Raw genomic sequence first — 13,825 nt, forward strand, 5'->3', positions numbered from 1 at the left:
AAGGCTCCATTCAGTCTTGGAGTTCAACAAATGGTGCATCGTCCAATGGTAAAGACTGGAAAGGACCCAGCACCTCATTGTGCACCCGTGTGTTCAATTCAGGCTGCACTCAGCTAAATATTCAAATATCAGTCTCCCACACTGTTGACAATACAAACGTGCACTCTGCTAACTGTCCACATGTCATTGTCACACACTGTAGACAGAAATCACTGTTGAAAGTTCACACTTTGCACACTACAGAGTGTCCGTATATTAGTTATCAAATATTATAGATGTTACTGTAGATATTGTATTACTGTAGATAGTAAATACGTTGCACACTGTGGACTGTCCATACATCAGTTTTCTCATACTGTAGACATTGTATTCCACGCCAGCACTGTAGCTGTACTGGCACACCTTTATTAGGTATTTGACAATTTTTAGAGGCTGATGTTGTCAGGATGCACAACCTTTGCAGTATACAGTGCGACCAGTCAGATGATGGCAGCTTAGTGGAACAGGGAGGGTTGAACCAAGACTAAGTGTGGGATATCCAGTGACCAGGACCCAGCCCGTGCCATCCCCACATCCACATACAAACCTCTCTCTCTCTGTCAGACTGACTTGTTAGAACCAGCCGAGATTGCTGCAGATCTGATCCAGTCCCAGAGTCACAGCTTCTTGATGCTGTTCAGACTGAGCTGGAGGGAAAGGAATTGCTGGACCCTTCCCTATTTCAGCAATTATTTCACACAATTCCCACGGGATCAACACAAGATATGAATGAGACTGACATGAACCTGTAAAGTCAGCAAGTTTTACTTTTTGATTGCGGTTCTGAGTGTAAACATCAATCCTTTTCACAGACGGCCATCCAGTGATTACACAGATCTGTTATACAAGTCTGTTAATAGTACAAATGACCATGAGATTCAGCTCTTCCTTGACAACAAGCTAAGGGACCCAATGGCCCACCTTCTGCATTGTAGGGATTCTATGATTTAGACAGATTGGGCAAAGAGAATGAATGAGCAATTGACTTCTGAAACAGGCTGCATAAGGATAATAACAGAGCACAATTTCACACAGAATTACCACCATCTGAAATAGTTTAAGAGAAAAGAAAAAAAAAATAGGAAATTCAGTCTCCTCACTTCAGGGACTGATTCTGAGCTGGCTACCCACAGCCAGTGTACAGTGCACATGTAGATAAAAGGTGACCTGATAATGGGATACCAGCTTTGTGCAGTTTTTTCAGAATCACAATTATTGTACCATCTACAACACTACCTGCATCCCCCTACACACCGTTCCCCAGCAGCATCTCATTCATCCACCCACAAAATCAGCCACTAGAGATATGCAAATGTCAAGTTAAGATATTAATAAACTTTCTATGCTTTGGAAACACTAGGATCTGTATTTGGACACTATGCTGTTCTATTTGTTCATTACAATGCTGATTTATGTAAAAGAACATTTCACTGCTTTCTTGATCTGGTGCCTGAATTTGGACTATGTTGCCCCACAAATAAATGCATTTGTGCAACCACTTCAATTCACCAAAATAACTCTGACTTGTTCAAATACGTGTAAAGAATGATTTCCATCGATGGGATCAGTTCGAGGAATAGTATTGCAAATGAAATTTATTACATATGTGGATCACAAAATAACAAAGCTGCCAGAAATGGTAGAGAGTAAAATTATAGACCTCCTTCTGCTCTCCATCTCTGGATCACTGTGATTCTCTTCTTTGTTCTGACCCCTCAGTCCCTTACGGACTCGACTGGCTACTATAATGTGTCTGACTGTCAGAGCGTTGAGCAGCAGAATTAGATCAAATGGCAACAATGGATTAAGAACTGTAAGGAACCATTTAAATCCCACCCAGCTGGGATTCACTATAATAGCTCGGCTTTGAAATACAAAACCACGGTAGGTTGTTGTTAGAACTACAACAGCATTTCTCTTTGGGAATATTTTGTTTTTCATTTTCTGGAAGCAAATAGTGACAAAACGATCAAAGCTGAAAGTGACAATGAACCAAACAGAGCAAGAAGTGGCTGTTATTGACAGGACATAGATTATGCTTCACACAGGAGTTTTATCCAAGAAAGATATAGGGAAATAATAAACATTGATCTGCCTCAGTATGACCTCAGTGATAACAACCATCAGATCAGATACTGCCATGGCCACCAGGTAGCAAGAGGTGCAGGAAGACAGGCCACACTTTCCAGAGACAAAATATTAAGTGCCACTAAATTAACTGTTGCTAGGAAGAGAAAAGAAAATAGACTAAAATAGTTTGAAGCAAACATACTGTCCGAGTCCAGTCCAGGTTATCATATCTGTATTTTGATACAAAAAGACATGGACTTTGAATTAAGCAAATGGTTAAATATCACAACTGTGATCTCATTTAATCTCAGACATACCTATTCCAAGGTTTAATACCCAGAGAGTTTATGGGATAAACTTTAGTCCACTTCCTGAAAGCTGATTGACATCTTTGTAAGTTTCAATGAGATTTTTGAACCTTGATTTAACTGACTTTGCAGTTTGAGCATTTCCCAGCCTGGTGTGGGAATTCAGGAAGCTGAAAGGAGGTAAACCCAGAATCAGTGAAAATGTAAGCACACTTCTTATTAGGCTGGAAATATGGGAATGGTTTTCTTTGACTTCGCTCACCTATTTTAGAGTCACGAGAAGCTAAAGCTGCACAATGTTGAAGATCGGATCCCATTCCGGTTGTATCGTCAGATCGTACTGGAATTTTAGACATTCCTAATTTTAGACATTACCTGGACCAGAATTCCACTCCAGATTCCATCATGTTACCCCATTTCCCATCACACCTCTGGATGATGAGTTGAGTGGCCTCTTGCAGATGAGTAACAGAAGGTCCAAATACGAGGATGAAGCCCTGTATGGAAGAGTTGTCTTCTGACCAAAGTTTAAACACGTTGCCAAAGAACCACATCATGAGCAGTGACCTCAGTCACCAAAGTGGACCAAATGCAGCTGGACCTCAGTTTGCTCTGGATTCCCCATTTGGGTAGGGGTGGGAGCAGGAGAGCAAGATGAGCTGGGACGATGAAGCAAATAGAAACAAAACCAAAGCTTTTGGAACAGATTTAATTCTGTAGAAGGGTCACCAGGCTCAAAACGTTGACTTTGCTTTCTCTCCACAGTTGCTGCCAGACCTGCAGAGTTTCTCCAGCAATTTCTGTTTCTGATTTGATAATATCAATTTTTCTTTTGCAGGCATCGCTGGTTTAGATATCACTGTACTAAACAGTCATGCCAACTTCAATCAGAACCTCACGTATTCGAGGCAGTAAATCAAAACTCCAGAGTTAATTGAGACAAACCGACCAGTTTGATAATATATGATAAAAAGTGACCTGGTATCTGCAGAAAGATGGTCAGCAGTATCAGTCCCACAGTAAAACCAGCATATTTACACAGTTTCTGTACAAACCCACTTACCCGGAATACCAATGATGGCCAAGATCATGTCATATATTTTGCTGACATTGCGAATAATTCTGTGCATTTTTTGACTGCATTACTCTGCCTCGACCAACCCGACTGAATTAAACTTGGAGTCAATGAAGCCAATTATCTATATTCTCTGGAAATCTCCACAGGGACATTCAGATTGCAGCATTTTCAAAGATTTTGTGGACAGTTTGGGTCAACAAATTCTGGCAGCTATCCACGTCAGAACACTGATGAGGTAGAATATGATGATACTGAATTGTTAAGTAATACAATTGGATAATTTATGTGAATCAATGATTTTTTTTGTTGCAAAAGTATGCAGCATTTTATGAAATAATATGTACAATACACTCCATTAAAGTCCATTTCAAATCATACAGAACAGAAAAGGCAAAGTGACCATAGTCCTGATTTCTCATTAGACAGAGGTCACTGATGGTGGTTTAAACTGAAGATCACGAGATCTCAGACAAAGGGAAAGGTTGAGAAGGAGAGTCCTTCTTGGTAACCTCAGCCAATGTGCCATTTGAACTTCTGCTATTAGTATTACAAGCCAGCTGCCCTGCCAACTGAGCTAAACCAATGGCTCATAGTGTTCAGGGCTGTGCAAGTTAGGTGCATTAGACTGGGGTAAATGTAGAGTAGTAGGGTAGGGGAATGGGTCTGAATGGGTTACTCTTCAGAGGCTCAGCGTGGACTTGTTGGGCCGAAAGGTCTGTTTTCACATTGTAGGGATTCTGAAAAAAAAGGCAATTGTGATTGTTGGCCCTTATTTGAAGGAGGTTGGAGTATAAGAGTAGGGAAGTCTTCCTGTAACTGTACAAGGTGCTGGTGAGACTACATCTGGAGTACTGTGAACAGTTTCAGTCCCTTTATTTAAGGAAAGGCATCATTCCATTGCAGGCAGTTCAGTGGAGATTCACTCGGATGGTCCCGAGAATGGACGGATTGTCTTATGAACAAACATTAAACAGTTTGGGACTGTACTCACTGGGATTCAGAAGAATGAGCCGTGATCTCATTGAAACATAGGCTTTGACAGGGAAAATGCAGGGAGGATGTTTCCTCTCATGGGAGGCTTGGCCAGTTCACCGAACCTGCACATCTTTGGAATGTGGGAGGAAACTGGAGCATCCTGAAGAAACCCACACAGACACAAGGAGAACGTGCAAACTCCACACAAACAGTTACTAGAACAGTTTGTTGATGGTGTTTGGAGGTGGCAGAAATGGGGCTTATGCAGTGTAGAGACACCTAAGTCAATTCTGGTTTTCTTCCATTGACCAGTCCCTTCCCACTTATATCAATAAATTCTCTAATACTTTACGTCAGTTTCAGAATTTTCAGTTTGCAGGCTCTAGTCACCTCCCCTTTACTGTGGACAAGCAATCCTTTCCCCATCCATCCCCATCAGGGTGGTCTCAGGGCTTTCTGCTTCTTCCTGGAAAAATAGCCTGATGGGCCCTACCCACCACCACCCTCCTCCACCTGGCTGAGCTTATCCTCACCTGAACAGCTTCTCTTAATGGCACTCACCTTCTTCAGGTCAGAGAGGTGGCCATGGATACCCACGTAGAGCCCAGTTATGTTGTCTCTTTGTGGGGTATGTGGACAAGGGAAGAAAAGCAGAACTGAGTTAGGTCTCTCTACACTCCATAAGCCCCATTTCTGCCACCTCCAAATGTCATCAACAAATATGTCCTCCCATCTCCTCTCCTCCCGTATCAGCCTTCTGCAAGGACCATTCCCTCTGGGAGACTCTGGTGCACTCCTCCTTCATTCTGCAACCCCAGAAGGTGGAATATCTGCCCATTTACTTCCTCCACCATCAATATCTCAGCGGCTAAACACACCTTCTAGATGAAGTCATGCTTAATCTGTACTTCACTCGATTTAGTTTACTGCAATCCCTGCTCAAAATGTGGTCTCTACTACACTGGGGAAACAGCATAGACTGGGTGACTGCTTTGCAGGACATCCATGTTCTGTGTGCAAAAAAATGTCCCTGAGCTTCCAGTTGCTTGAAACTTCAGCATCCCATCTTGCTCTCTGGCCTACATCACTGTGTCAGGCTTGCTGCATTGTTCCAGAACAGTGCCTCATTTTCTATTTGAGAGCTCTAGAGCCTTCTAGACTCTGAGTTCAACAATTTTAGAACTTGAAACAACTTCTCCCATTCCTTGCCCCAACCCCAAGCCTTGCACTTGCATGGCCTGCTATTACATACAACCCATTATTAGCCATTAATTTATCCCCCTAATAGCTATTTGATTTCCCAGGCTGCTCCACTTCTCCACTTCTCTGTTTATCTCTCTCTCTGGGCTCCATCTCCACTTTACTCCTTCCCTCCCCCACCCCCAACCCACTCTATCTTCTGCATAAAAAAACAACGCTTTCCTAGTGACTAGCAGCTCTGTGGAAGAGTCATTGGACCCAAAATGTTAAATCTTGATTTCTCTCCACAGCCACTTCCAGACTTGCTGAAGTCTTCCAGCAAATTCTGTTTTTGTTGGTGATATGTTGTGATTTGTTTAATTAAATGCTGAATGGAAGCTGCTGCTGTTCCAGACCAATCATGTGATGCTGAGTGACCGAGGGGCATCGCGATTTGCTGAAACATTGGGGTTTCCCGAAGTCCCAATGGAGGCTTTGATTACAGAACTTTTAGGGGATTGATGGCAGCGAAACCTCCAAGCAGCTTCCACCCCAGTGGATTCGCAAATGGAAGTGTATTTAATTCTATCTTATCTTGTTCATTAAACTATACCTTGTACAGAATCCTGTACAATGATTTTTATTGACCTCAGTATCATTATGGTTATGGGGTTTTAGTGTGGGCTCATTTAATATAATTAGCATTTCTTACAATATGGTACTTGTGTGAATCAAGTTGCCTGTTACCTTCCCTGTTTCACGATAGTGTTAGATGTGGAGCTGGAGTTGAGCATGATTTTCTGAATTCCCATATCTGCAGAATCTGAGCCAAAATGTAGAAAGAAGCACGAGCCTGGGTTATGGCCAGAGCTACTTTTACACTTGGATGTTATTCATTCACCCTCCATTTGCCTAAAATAGTCACATTCGCAATAGTGTTTATCACATTGGACACAGATCCTCAGAACACGGTCACCGGGCATGTGATATCAGAGTTAATCACTTATACTTGCAGTAACCAGCAGTTTCCTTCTGCTATGTTAAAGTTTTAGGTGAAAGTGAGGACTGCAGATGCTGGAGATCAGAGTCAAGATTAGAGAGGTGCTGGAAAAGGACAGCAGGTCAGGCAGCATCCGAAGAGCAGGAAAATCGATGTTTCGGGTAGGAGCCCTTCATGAGGAATGAGGCTGGGAGCCTCCGAGGTGGAGAGATAAATGGGAGGGGTGTGGGGATAGGGAGAAGGTAGCTAAGTGTGCAATAGGTCAGAGAGGAGGGTGGAGTGGATAGGCAGGAAGGAAGATTGGCAGGTGGGACAGGGCATGAGGAAGGTGCTGAGCTGGAAGGTTGGAACTGGGGTAAGTTGGGGGGAGGGGAAATGAGGAAATGGTGAAGCCCACATTGACGCCTGGGGATTGAAGTGTTCCGAGACGGAAGATGAGGCATTCTTCCTCCAGGCGTTGGGGGGTGAGGGAGTGGCGGTGGAGGAGGCCCAGGACCTGCATGACCTTGTCAGAGTGGGAGGGGGAGTTCAATTTCTGCCGTCACTCATAAAAGATTTTATCTTTGTGACTAAGGCTGTGCAGAAACGTGAGCATAACTTCAGTACAACATGCACTAACTTCATGTCCTGGAGTTTGACTATCTGCGAACAATATTATGTCATTATTGGAGCATTAACACTTGCTTCAGTTCAAGTGGACAAGTAGAGGTCATTTGAACCTAGTTGCTGTGCTTAATTGGTTAAAGTAGTTTAATACTGAAGGGCTGTGCACTGATACTTTAATTTTGATTTCCAATTTCTTAAGCTTCGTTTTTAGCTAACATGTGCTATTGCATTAGACAGTTTTGGGAATGTGGTGTGCCACCTCCACTGGAGGCCTAACCAACACCTTGGTTGGCCAGATTGGTGATAGCCCCTGCATAGGTAAGCATAAGGTATTCCTAACTTATCTGCTTTAGCACGCTCTATCCATGCAGTCACAGAGCAAGAGAAACCAACTTCCATTCACTGAGGGTGGAGCAAAAGGGAAGTTGGAGGGCTTGAGGGAGACTGGGGGGAGATGTGGAGGTCAAGGAACTATAGGAAGCAGGGGAAATGGAAGGATTGGTGAATGGGGGGAGAATAGGGAACGGGGCTGAATTCTGCCTGGGGAAAAGGTAAATGGAGATGGAGAAGAGGGACACTTGGAGGGAAGTCCCATGTGGAACCAAACCACCTTTGATCAACTATCATTCCTCCATCAAATACATCCACTGGCCATTCATCCTGCTGTCAGTGGAGCCTGTTTCTTTTTCTATAAATAGCTTCTATCAAATCTTCCCTTCACCTACTCTGCTGTAAGAAGAATATTCCTAGCTTCTCTTGGTTCCAACTATTCTTGCTATCATCCTTTATCCTCAATACCATTTCAGAGAATCCCCTTTTTGTGCTTTGCCATTCATCCTATATTATGTTACCCAGTGTTGAGCAGAGTTCTCTGACTGGAACTTAACTAATGATTTTTCAAAATCGGGAGAAAATCTTTTGCTTTATTGTAATCTTTGCATCTATTTGCTCCTTCATAATGTCAGAGGTGAGAATATTTACTGATGACCGTACAATGTTAAGCACCATGTGCAGCTCCTGTCCTTACTGTACTTGTCAAGCTGTTGCTTCCAATTCTGGAATCTCCATCATTGAAAAAGACAAAGTTTACAGGTGCCTTCACATTCGTGTCCTACCTTAATTTGGAACTAGATTGGTATTCCTGCATTGTCACTGAATCAAAGTCATGGAAGTCCCTGCCTAATATCAGTACAGATGCATCTTCACCAGATAGACCAGTTATTCAAGTCGGCAACTCACCAGCACTGTCTCAATGGAAGTGAATGACAAGCCTTGCTAGTGTTGGCCCTGCTGCTAAACTGTAAGTTAAAAACAAGATTGCTGGAAAATCACGTATCCATAACCTCTCAACACAAATGGAGCTCCATTTCAGGTGCATTGTTTGTAGATATGTTCTATGTTCAAAGTTATTGCACAGCTCTGGAGCAGGTGGGATTTAATCCCAGGCCTCCTTGACAAGACACACGGATTTTACCATAAGAGACCTTCAAATTATGGATTTATGAGGTGCAATTTTGGATTGATTGTCTAATCTATGTTATAACTCGGTCTGTAGATGCACTATTTAGTTCCTGTAGAGGGAAATAAACGTTTTGCCTTGGGAGCAGAGCATGATAATTGGAGCTGTTCTGGGAATGTCCTTAAAACAGGTAAACATCTTACAACTCCGACAACTTTTCATAAGACGCAACAGGTTTTAAAACTAAATTGGTTGGTCAGCTTGTCTGAAACATCCTACAAAAGCAATAAAAATCATACTAAATATGAAACCTTTCTGCCTTCTCCCCATGCTCAGTAATTGGACTGCATTTTGCAGCTGAGGATGATGTAAAAATGCTGAAATTGTGTTGCTGGAAAAGCGCAGCATTCAAGGAGCAGGAGAATTGACGTTTCGGGCATGAGCCCTTCTTCATTCCACTGACTGCCTGATTTTACAATATCATCTCAAAGGTCTCTTCTGTTTTGAGCAATTGACTATGCAGTGATTGGGGAAAAAAAATGATGTTTTGCAGTGCCCTTCCTGAATGACTTCTGGATTCTCACCAGAAGTGAAATTCATTTTGAGTATATTCTGTCTTCATTTAGATCTCCAGCTAACCTGCATCTTTATGTCCAAGGCCTTTCCAAATGCTTGTTTCTTTTCAAAAAACTTTGAGCAAAGAGAGTTTTAACTACTTCAAGTTAAAGTAACAGTGGTGCAATATAGTTCGTATTTTGAAACACTTCCATTGGAAGCTTTGATGAAAGAAAGAGTAACAGGGATTTTAAAGCTTGACTTTTTTTTTAAAAAACTAAAGACAATTCTTTGAGAAATCTAATCTTATCTAAAAATAAAGTGACAAAGCTGATTGATGAGGGAAGGGCTGTCGATGTCATACTCATGGACTTCAGTAAGGCATTTGATAAGGTTCGAGCTGAAAATATGTTGCTGGAAAAGCGCAGCAGGTCAGGCAGCATCCAAGGAGCAGGAGAATCGACGTTTCGGGCATGAGCCCTTCTTCAGGAATCTTCGGGCTCATTCTTCGGATATTCTTCGGGCTCATGCCCGAAACGTCGATTCTCCCACTCTTTGGATGCTGCCTGACCGGCTGCGCTTTTCCAGCAACACATTTTCAGCTCTGATCTCCAGCATCTGCAGTCCTCACTTTTTCCCATTTGATAAGGTTCCCCATGGTAGGCTGATGGAGAAAGTGAAGTTGCTGGGGGGCTCCAGGGTGTATTAGCTAGATGGATGGAGCTGGCTGGGCAACAGGACACAGAGAGTAGCAATGAAGGGAGTTCCTCAAAATGGAGAACTGTGACCAGTGGTGTTCCACAGGGATCCGTGTTGAGACCACTGTTGTTTATCATATACATCAATGATCTGGAGTGATGTACAGGTGGTCTGATTTGCAGATGACACTGAGATTGGTGGGTTAGCAGATGATGAAGGGGACTGTCAGAGAATGCAGCAGAATATAAATAGATTGGAGAGTTGGGCAGAGAAATGGCAGATGTAGTTCAATCCGGGCAAAATGTGAGATGATGCATTTTGGAAGATCCAATTGGAGAGCGAACTACACGGTAAATGGAAATGCCCTTGGGAAAATTGACATACAGTGTTCAGGCCCTGAAGGTGGCAATGCAGGTCGATCGAGTGATCAAGAAGGCGTACGGCATGCTTTCCTTCATCGGACGGTGTTGAAGAAAATCTCAGATGCAGACCTTGAATTGACCAAGCTTATTACATCTCATAATATGTCATGGGTAGCAGCCAGTCCATAAAACAAATGGATCGCGACTGCATCGAAAAGCTCCAGTTCAGCAGGAATTTATAAATGGCCCAACGACAATTTGCTTAACTAGACTCAGTACCACAATTAGCCACTAGATGGCCGACTTACACTTGCATGCAGCAGAGTTGAGACCTTGCCAAGAGTGGGTATTAATGATGCATTGTTCTCAGGACTTGGGTCAATACTCTGTCGCTAATCAGCATTTGAAAACAGTCTCCAGATAAGGCAGTTCATGAGTCATGCGAGTAAGCAGACTATCTCATAGGTGAGGCAAGTCTATTTCTAGAGCAAATTATACAATGATGGAAGAGAAAGTTAAAAATCAGACAACACCAGGTTATAGTCGAACAGGTTTATTTGGAAGCACTAGTTTTGGAGTGCTGCTCCTTCATCAGTTGGTTGTGGAGTATAAGATTATAAGACACAGGTCTTTTTCAATATATCATTTCAGTTACATCACACTGTAAACTTTTGCTATAAATTCTGTGTCTTACGATCTTATATTCCACGATCATCGAAAGCGCTGCGAAGGCTAGTGCTTCTAAATAAACCTGTTGGACTATTACCTGATGTTGTGTGATTTTTAACTTTGAACCGAATGCAATATTCTAAGTATGCTTAACCAACATAATATAAAGCTGCAACATGACATCCTGACTCAATGTCCTGACCAATACTGAAAGTACGACACACACCTTCTTAACACCCTATCTACATGCGTGGCCACTTTCAGGGAGCTACAAACTTGAACCCTAATATCCCGCTATACATCGATATGTTCAGGGTTCTGCCCTTAACTATATACTTTTCCTTAACATTTGATCTCCTAAAGAGTAGCACCTCACACTTAGATGGATTAAACGCCATCTACCATTTCTCCACCCATATCTGCAACTGATCTATATGCCGCTGCGTCCTCTCACAACCTTCTACAATATCCACAACTCTACTGATCTTTGCATCATCTACAAACTTACTAACCCACCCATCTACAACTCCATCCAAGTCATTTATATCTGTTAAAAAGCAGAGGTCCCAGTATGATTCCCTGCGGAACACCACTAGTCACCATTCTCCAGCCAGAAAAACACCCTTCCACAACTACTCTCTGCCTTCTATGGGCAAACCAATTCTGAATCCATGCGGCCAAGTCACCATGGATCCCATGCATTATACTCTTCTGGATGAGCCTACCATGAGGGACCTTGTCAAAAGTCTTACTAAAATCCATGGAGACAATATCCACCCGCTCTACCCTCATCGATCACCTCCTCAAAAAATTCAACCAAGTTAGTACGACACAACCTGCCCTACACAAAGCCATGCTCACTGGCCCTAATTAGGCAGTGCTTTTCCGAATGTGCTTAAATCCGATCCTGGAGAATTCTGTCAATAGCTTCCCAACGACTGACAAAAGACTCACCAGTTTATAATTTCCTGGATTATCCCTAATTGCAGTCTTGAACAGAGGAACAACATTAGCTACTTGCCAGTCCTCCGGTACCTCTCCAGTGGCTAGTGAAGATACAAATGTCTTGGTCAAAGTACCAGTAATCTCTCTTGCCTCACTCAAAAACTTGGCGTAGGTAGCATCAAGCCCTTGCGACTTATCAACCTTAATGCTCTTCAAAAAACCCAATACCACTACTTTCTTGATCTCAAAATGCTCTTGCATATTAGCTTGCTCCACACTAATCTCACTATCCTCTAAATCCTTCTTCTGGGTCAATACTGACACAAAGTACTCATTTAGGATTTTGCAAGCCTCCAAGCACAAGTTCCTCCTTTATTCTCAAATGGTCCTACCTTCTCCCTCATTATCCTCTTGTTTTTATTTTTAATGTATGCCTGGAATACCTTGGAATTCTCTTTAAACCTATTTGTCAATTTCGTGGTCCCTTCTTGCTCTACTAATTCCCTGCTTGAATTCTTTCCTGCTTTCTTTATATTCTTTACAGTCCTTGTCCAATTTTAGCTTCCTAAACCTACCATTTGTTTTTTTTCTTTTTGAGTTAATTCACAACCTCCTTCTTTATCCAAGGTTCCCTTACCTTGCTATCCTTATCCTTTCTCCTTACTGGAACATGCCGGTTCCAATATTGACCCGTTGGGAACTCTACTCCAAATCTTCCTCCAGCCAGAAAAATATCCACTGACCATTGACTCTCTCTTTCCTATCACTCAGTTAATGTTGTATCCATGTTGCCCGTGCTTCTTGTACCATGACTTATAATCTTCTGCACAATTTGTTGTATGCTATCTTCTGGAAATCCATGTTAATCACATCAGTAACATTGCCCTCATTGACCCTTTCTGTTAAGTCATCAGAAAACTTCAGCAAGATAGTTTTACACAATTTCCCCTTGACATTTTTTAACCAACCCACCTTTTTTGATGTGTGAGAAACAGAGCTCACAATATAATAAATTTCAGTCTGAGTCAAATTCTGAAGCAGCGAATTTTATTGAAACATTCTGGCAAGAAGGGGTGACTAGCAGGTAGCCACCCCGATCCAAAAATTACTCCACAATTTATACAGTTTAATTCTCAGTACTTCCCCGTTTACCTCATTGGCCTTCAAACCTATCAATATTCCTTATTGTGTTCTGCCCCTGCCCAGCTGTGCTCTGCCCTTGTTTACTTCTCCCCTACTCCAAGCCGGGTGACCCTCCCCCCTATCAGTGACTTGGCTTGCCTCAGTGCTGACATGAGGGAAGTTTGCTGAGCTTAGAATATCTTGATGTTCTTTTTCAACTTATCTATTTGTCTGTAACCTCTTCCAGTGTTTGCAGGCATGTTCCATTCTTGTATGCACATTTTAGCTTACTCAGCTCTTTGCTGAAACCATTATACACTGGTGTAGGTTAGTTCATTCACCTTGCATAAGCAATTATGCTTGCAGAAGTAACACTACTTTACCAATATCCCACACACGTGATTATCAGTTTTATCACAATAGTTGTTTCCAGAAGCTCTCCCAACACCAATGTTAAACTGACAAGGATGTCAATTCCAGGATTAACTTACAAGTCTTCACAGAACAAGGTCATAATGTTGATAACCCTCCAGTCTCCTGACACCTCCTCTCAGTCCAGAGGAGACTGTAATGTTGTGGCCAGTGCCCCTCTCACTTCAATCAGAATCCTTGGATGTATCTCATCCTGATCTGGTGTCCTGTTAACCCCGAGCGCCAACATCATTTGGACAGGTAATTGGATAGAAAAACTTTCCTCCTCAGTGTATCCGCACATTAACAGTTTACTGATTAGTATCATAGATGTTTTCTTACCCTCAC

This window comes from Chiloscyllium plagiosum, unplaced genomic scaffold (assembly GCF_037043375.1).
Source record: "Chiloscyllium plagiosum isolate Xiang-an unplaced genomic scaffold, Cpla_swu_hap1 HiC_scaffold_18, whole genome shotgun sequence".
NCBI lineage: Eukaryota > Metazoa > Chordata > Chondrichthyes > Orectolobiformes > Hemiscylliidae > Chiloscyllium > Chiloscyllium plagiosum.